This window comes from Diabrotica virgifera, chromosome 7 (genome assembly GCF_917563875.1).
Source record: "Diabrotica virgifera virgifera chromosome 7, PGI_DIABVI_V3a".
NCBI lineage: Eukaryota > Metazoa > Arthropoda > Insecta > Coleoptera > Chrysomelidae > Diabrotica > Diabrotica virgifera.
In genome coordinates this window covers 73,784,747-73,792,492 of record NC_065449.1, presented here as the reverse complement: position 1 = coordinate 73,792,492, position 7,746 = coordinate 73,784,747, and positions in this window count along the sequence as shown.

Genomic DNA, 7,746 nt, shown 5'->3' with positions numbered 1-7,746 from the left:
CGTTGTTTCAAAGGCTCGCCGCTTGGGATTTCATTTTGTTCTTTTAAAAGGACGGTAGTAATTAGTACTACCAACGTGCGTATTGTTTCAGGAGGCCTCTCAAATTGCATGAGCTATTAGAAGAGCTTGATTCTGATGAAATCCCAGTCCCTCCAGATGGTTTGATCATATTTCCCCCAGAAAATGCCAATGATGATGTCACCGATTGCGACTCCGGCGATGAAGAACTAACTACAATAAATAATTTACCGGGTAGTCAGTTGAGAAACGATGTAGAACTTGTTTTTGACAACGCGACTGAATTACCACAAGATTCTGTGAATTCCAGCCTACCAGAAGAAGATTCGGATGATGACAATATACCATTGGCTTTGTTTCTTTCCAAGGAAAAGCTGCCCCATCAATTAGAGAAGAGAATATCTGCACACTGGATTCAAGGAGACTTGTATCAACACCCTGATTGTACTTACTGGAAAACTCAATTTGGACCGAAAATGACTCAGTCGCGATGGAAATTTTCAATTTGTTTTTTGATGATGAAGTCATCAATTTGGTTACCGAATACACTAACATCTACGCAGGACAAAGAAATCTTTTGAACGACATTACTCAAAATGAGATTCGATGTTTTATAGGCGTTCTTGTATTGAATGGTTATGTGGTTGTGCCGAAAAGGTACATGTACTGGGAAAATCGTGACGATTCGCACAACGCAATGGTGGTAGCTGCTATATCTATGGATAGATTTTCCCACATAATGAAAGTTTTGCTTGTTTGCAATAACTTGTCATTAGATAAATTTGATAGATTTGCCAAGATGCGACCCCTGTTCGACGTAATAAACAAAAAATTTATACAATTTTCCCCTTTAGAACAACATCACAGCATAGATGAGGCAATGGTTCCGTATTTTGGACGCCATCCCACAAAACAATTCATCAGGGGAAAACCAATCCGTTGGGGGTACAAAATGTGGGTAGGAGCCCTTCGTCTGGGATACATAGTTTGGTTTTCTCCTTACCAAGGTAATTCCACTACAATACCTGAACAATATAAAGTCCTTGGATTGGGTGCATTAGTAGTTCTATCCTATGCAGACAGATTGAACGAAGTATGGCCTCAAAGGCGATTCCATCTTATTTTTGATAATTATTTTACTTCTATTCATTTACTGCATGAGCTAAAACAAAGAGGCATATTTGGTACAGGCACTGTAAGGGAAAATCGCACCATGAAATGCCCTTTACCCTGTTCATCTATTATGAAAAAAACTGAACGTGGTAAATACGAGTATCGTCTTGATAAAAATACAGGAATAGTGGTTTGCCGCTGGCATGATAATAATATCGTTTCTATTGCTTCCAATTTTGTACCAGTAATGCCTTGCTTCTCTGTAAAGAGATTTTCACAAGCAGAGAAAAAACATATTCAAGTTCCTCAACCAAATATTGTTAGAATATACAACAACTTCATGGGCGGCGTTGATCGCAGTGACCAGAACATCAGTTTATATCGAGTGTCCATAAGAGGAAAGAAATGGTATTTTCCCCTTTTTGCTCATTGCGTTGATATGGCTATTCAAAATGCGTGGCAGATTCACAAAATTCAAGACGGTAAACTGGATCAACTTGAATTTAGAAGATCTATTGCAACTAATATTTTGGAAACTTTTAAAAAAGAAACAAAACGCGGACCTTCTAAGCGGAATTCGAATTCGGTAGCCAATTCAAGATATGACGGTATTAACCACTTGGTTCTTTATCAAGAAAAGCAATCGCGATGTGGATATTGTCACAAAAAAGTCCAGTTTTTGTGTGAAAAGTGCAAAATACCTTTACATCCAAAATTTTGTTTTAAATCCTTTCATTCTTTGTAAATTGATACTAATAAAATATATATGATATCTGGTACCGTATATTACTACCGTCCTTTTAAAAGAACATGTCAAAACTTGACAGGTATCGTCATAAAAAAATATATGATTGTGTTTTTTGGTTCCATATGCTATAATTTCCATGAAAATTCGAAATTAATTCAAAATGTTAACAATAAAAGTTTCAGTAATATCTGGGTTAAAGATATCAACCCCACAGGTTGTAGGGTTTGGAGTTTATCCAAGGTTTTATTTTTGCTATTTTTTCATTTAAGCGTTTTATCTCCCTAGAGGTTTGTATTAATTATTTAACTTAATATATGCAATATACATAATATGTATATGCAATTTGAGAATATATTTTGTGATGTTATTTGCATTCTAATATTCATTTTTTAAAAGCTGTTTTAGTTTAATCGATATTAAGGTTTTTAATTATGACTGGAGATTTAGATGTAGAAAATTTTTGATTTTCATTATTTATAAAAACTGCTGGAGTAAAGTATACGTAAAGTACCTAATCAATTATTATGATAGTATGAAAAACGATATTATTAATATTAATTTACTGTTTTAAATTAGCTGAGTTTTTATAAATATATGATGATTTATATTTAATGCTTATTAAAAACTTTTACTATACAATGTGTGTTTTTATTGGCGGGGGCCCGCATCATTGGGGGGCGCATTATTGGTGGGGGCGCATTATTGGGCGGGGGCCCGCATCCCAACTGGAACCAGGGCCCGCGGATCTATCAGTACGCTACTGGTAATATTGGCAAAAACACATCTACTGGCCCTGATGGCATCCATCTAAGATGCCTCAAAAAACTCCCAGAGAGTATTATCCCGCTACTTAAGCAAACAATAAATTCTTGTCTTAAGCTATGCTACTTTCCAATCTCATGGAAGGTAGTCAGTACAGTCCTGATTCCCAAACCTGGGAAACCCCCTACCAGCACAGAATCCTATAGACCAATATCTCTTCTTAACACTCTAGATAAAGTCTATGAGAAGATCGTTAAAGAAAGACTCGTAGAATTCTCCCCAGTTTTAAATTTGGATTCAGAGCTGAACATTAGGGTGGGCCGTTGAGTAATGTGTTTTTATTTTGTTTTTTTAATTAAGTTTCCTAACCCCAGAAAAGATGAATGATAAGATAACTTACTTCACAGTGTTTTGTTTTATAATTAATTTTATTTTTTTCCAGTGCCACAGAGCTGCATAAGAATGAGATTTTTTCGAAAAAATCTAATCATCTAATAAATGTCAAATTCGTTTTTTAAATTTATTATGGTCGCCTGAGCCAAAAAACGTATTTGATAAGATAACTGCCATCCTAGTATGTATTTTGGCCGATAAATAATTTTTTCCACTACCACAGAGCTATATAAAACTAAGGTTTTTTTAAAAATACTATATTTTTTTGTATGGTAGATTTTTCTGCATACAAAAAATAAATGAGCTAGAGCTGACTTTGGTTTGAACACAAAAAGTAAACGAAAATACGCCCTCTCAACGGCTTATGTGTGAAAATGGTATGCTGTTACATATGCCAAAAGACTGGTGTCGGAATTTTCAACAACTTCCCTTAGTTGGTCTTTTGATAGCTTCATAGCTACACGAGGCTCTGTTCATAAAACTCTCTGACAGTCGATAATCTCAAAGTATTCCTTAGCGCAAAAAATATAATTCTGCTACTATGAAATATCGCTTATCTTTGTAATTTAATTATTTCCTCTTAAAAATTGTTTAAAATCCCAGTTGTCTTATGTTTTTAAGTTCACCAAATAATAGCATAATCAAAATAATATTCTCTGGACTGCCAAAATATCCCTTTCCTTAAATATTTTTGTAGACTATATCTTTTAATTCTGGTATTAAGAAGAAGTCTGCTCGCAGAGTCATATTGTCTTCAATATAGATGTCTTGCACCATAAAGTCATGATTGTTGAGTCTTAATGCAAAACCACATGGGCGCAGACACTTTTATTCTAAAATGGCTTAGTATTTGTAAATTTTCCGAGGGGTTTCCGATTGCTACATATAACCGAAAGATGCGGGAAGCAGTGGTAAGCCAGAAAGAATGAACCATTTTCCCAGGCTGTCTCTTAGAAAGTTGTTCTGAACAAACACCACTTTCTGTTTTGTGAAATATCGTAGAGAAATTCTTGATCTGTACTAAGAGCGTCACTGCGGAAATCGTCAGCTGATGATTCTACTTTTGAAAATGAAGCTAGGATAGAGTTTCGCAAACAAAAAGTCGTTCTCCAAGAGGCCCGAAAATGCACGTGGTCCACTGGTACTGCTATCCAGTTGTTCAAATAGATGTATTATAGGCAACTTGTTGGCAGACAAACCACTGCAGGGTCCCTTCGATTTTATTCTCCAGTAGGTAACAATATAATGCCTCCTTTACACCTGTATTTATGACAGTATCGTTCAGTACAGAAGCGTTGACGTCCAAGGTTACGTTATTTTTGAAGTGAAATAACGATTGGTAATGTTAACTTTTTTACACTATCGTATATTTTATTTGAGTATATCATCACATTTTTTGAAGTAGGTTTCTAAATTAATCTTTGTCTATTTATTATTTAGTGGCGACATAGCCAAATAAAGTATACGTTAGTATTATACACATGAACCAGCCACAACAATACAGATTTTATTTAAACTTTTTTTTGGGTACAAAATAAATAACCCTGGTGTTTCAAAAATTAGATAATAAAAAAATATGAAGATCTGTGATTGAAAAAGTTAATTTTTTTTTGTTTGTTCCACTGCCACAATGACGTTTTATATTAAAATAATATAGAGCCTTTGTGGCAGTGGAGAAAAATATTTTTAACTACTCGTATTTCCTCTACAGAACGAAGAATCCTAAGAAAGTGCCTCAGGAAGGAGCGGTGGTATCCGTCTGCATTAGTACATCCACTCGCCAAAATACCTAAGATAGAGTTCGCCATTTCGGTAGCAAGTACGTTATACGTACTATCAACGGCTGCAACATCAGAGCCAAAAACATCCTTAAAACGCCTTGCAATAGGCGCGGTAATAGACACACCAGGGCAACCAAAATAAAGTTCCATTCCCTTCAGCCAATCTTCTACAATTGGCTAGAAACGAACTTCCTGATGAGTTCTAAGAAATACTAGAAAATACTCCCCTAACGTATCGCAGATAATTTAAGCTCCATCGCTAAATGCTGAATCAAAGAGCCGTTCCTACTAGTAACAGGTGCCTCCGCTGGACTGCAGGGTTGTCAGATTGTAAAGGTCAACAGTCAAAACACACTACATCCTCCGTGCTTTTTCCTAGCTTCTGTGCTAAAGCAGAACCACCGTCAAAACCTACACTACATTAGCAAAATACTTTTCCATTTGGATACATATGAATCCTCCTACACACTTCCGTAAAAAAAAAGGGAGTTTCCGTGCCCTGAAGAGGCCTAGGCCTAAACGGGGATTAAATGACCAGTCTCGAGTCGAGCATTTTTAGCACTAATCCTGTGGTCTTTATTAAGACTAATGTGAAAAGGAATAAATCATTAGCTAATAAATTTTTTAGGAAGAATACCTTAAACAAAAAATTACCTGGTCCTCCAGGTTGGGGGTTGAGACGTCAGGTTGGTTCCCTGTCACTTTTAAAAACCGCATTTACCACAAAGCCTGAAAGATAGCTACGAAAATGGACAATGAACATTGGCACTTGGAATGTACAGAGCATTAGCGGAAAGGTGGAAGAAGTCATCCAAGAAATTACTAAATTGAACATGGACATAGTTATCTTGACTGAAACAAAGAAGAAAGAATGTGGTACAGAAATATTGAAGAATTATGTACATATATATAGTGGGGTTGAGAAACACCAGCGAGCAAAATGAGGTGTATCCGTAATGATACATAAAAAACATCAACGCAAAATAACAGATTTTGAAGCCATAGATGAAAATATCATAAGAATCAACATGACAATTAACCAAAAACCTGTCACTATTCTCGGTATATATGCAGTTTCTGATGATCAGCCTTATGCTGTTAAAGACGAATTCTTTGAGAAAATCAATGACGAAATTACTAAAATTGGAAGTACTGGGAAGTGATCATAGCAGGAGATCTGAATAGTAGAGTCGGACAGAAGGTAAACAACAAAGTGATAGGTCCACATGGAGAAATAACCCAAAATGACAATGGTGAAAGATTAATTCAAATATGCGAAAACCATTAGCTAAAAATAACAAACGGGTTTTTTAAACACAAGGAGATTCACAAATATACATGGATTCAAGTAACCAGAAATTTAAAATCGATCACAGATTATGTGATTACAAAACAAAATACAAGATTGCAAGTAATGGATACAAGAGTATATAGAGGAGTATCATGTGATTCGGATCACTTTATGGTAAAGTCCGAAATAGTTTTTTCGTCTAGATCCAAGAAAACAAAAGAACCACCTGAAGCCACAGAAATTTTTAACACAACAAATTACAACCCGGACAGCTTACAACATGAAAGTACGAGAACACTATATCAACGAAGACTAAATGAAAAATTAGAAGATGTAATCCAAAATGTATCCGTGCAAGAAGTGTACAAAAATATAATAGGGACTATACAAACAGCCGCAAAAGAAGCGCTTGGTTTAAAATCCGAACGCCACAGTAAAAAGCTATGGTGGACCGAAGACATACAAAACCTAATAATGGAGAAAAAGAAAGCGTACGCACGGTGGCTAAGTACTAAACGTCCAGTAGACAAAGACAAATATTTGGACCTACGCAGAACAACAAGAAGAGCAGTAACAGCAGCAAAAAAGAAATGTGGGATAGGAAATGCCAAGAGATCAACACTTACATAGTTGGAAGGAAGTGTTCAGCGATATGGAAAGTTTTAAACAAAATAAAGAACACAGAAAGAATTACTACTTCTATTCAGTTAATATCAACAGAAAAATGGAAAGAATACTACGGGAGTTTGCTAACAGAAAGTATAGCCGAATATACCACACTATCACCAACAGAAATATTTGTTGAAGGCGAAGAGATTGTAGTGGGAGTTAATATGGTGAGAAAAGCTATAAATGAACTAAAAAATGGTAGAGCTCCAGGATCCGAAAATATTCCTGCCGAATTAATCAAATGTGGCACAGATACACTCTTTCAAGCACTTACTTGGTGTATGAACGAATATATAAACGGTGTCACACCACCCAGTTTATGGAAAGTAGCTTATATTTCTTCCATTCATAAAAAAGAAAATAAGTTGGACTGCTCAAATTACAGAGGAATATCGGTAACTAGTACACTAATCCGGGTGTACGGGCGCATTGTTAGAAATCTCATTGAGATGGAGTATAGGGAACAAGAAGAAGAAGAAGAGGCTGGTTTCCGCGCTGGAAGGACTTGCACAGATAATGTCTTCTGCCTAAAACAATTAATTGAAAAAAAATCAGCAAGCAATCAAGAGACCCATCTCATGTTTGTTGACCTCCGTAAAGCATACGACACCGTTCCTGTGACTAAATTGTGGAAATCACTACAAGAAACTAACATTAGCTACACTCTAGTCAAAGCCTTAAAAAATCTATATGAAAATTCTACATCACAAGTAAAAATTGGCAACACACTATCTAAAAAGTTCAAAGCTAACAAGGGTCTGCGGCAGGGCTGCTGTATTTCACCAACTTTGTTCAAGATATATGCTGCAAAAGCACTAAACCGGTGAAAACGTAAATGCCACGGTATGGGTATAGACCTCGTAGAGGTTTGTTTGTATACCTTACAATTTGCTGATGACCAAGTCATCATAGCTAATGATAAAGACGACCTACAGTATATGGCAAGAAAACTGAAGGAGGAATATGAACAG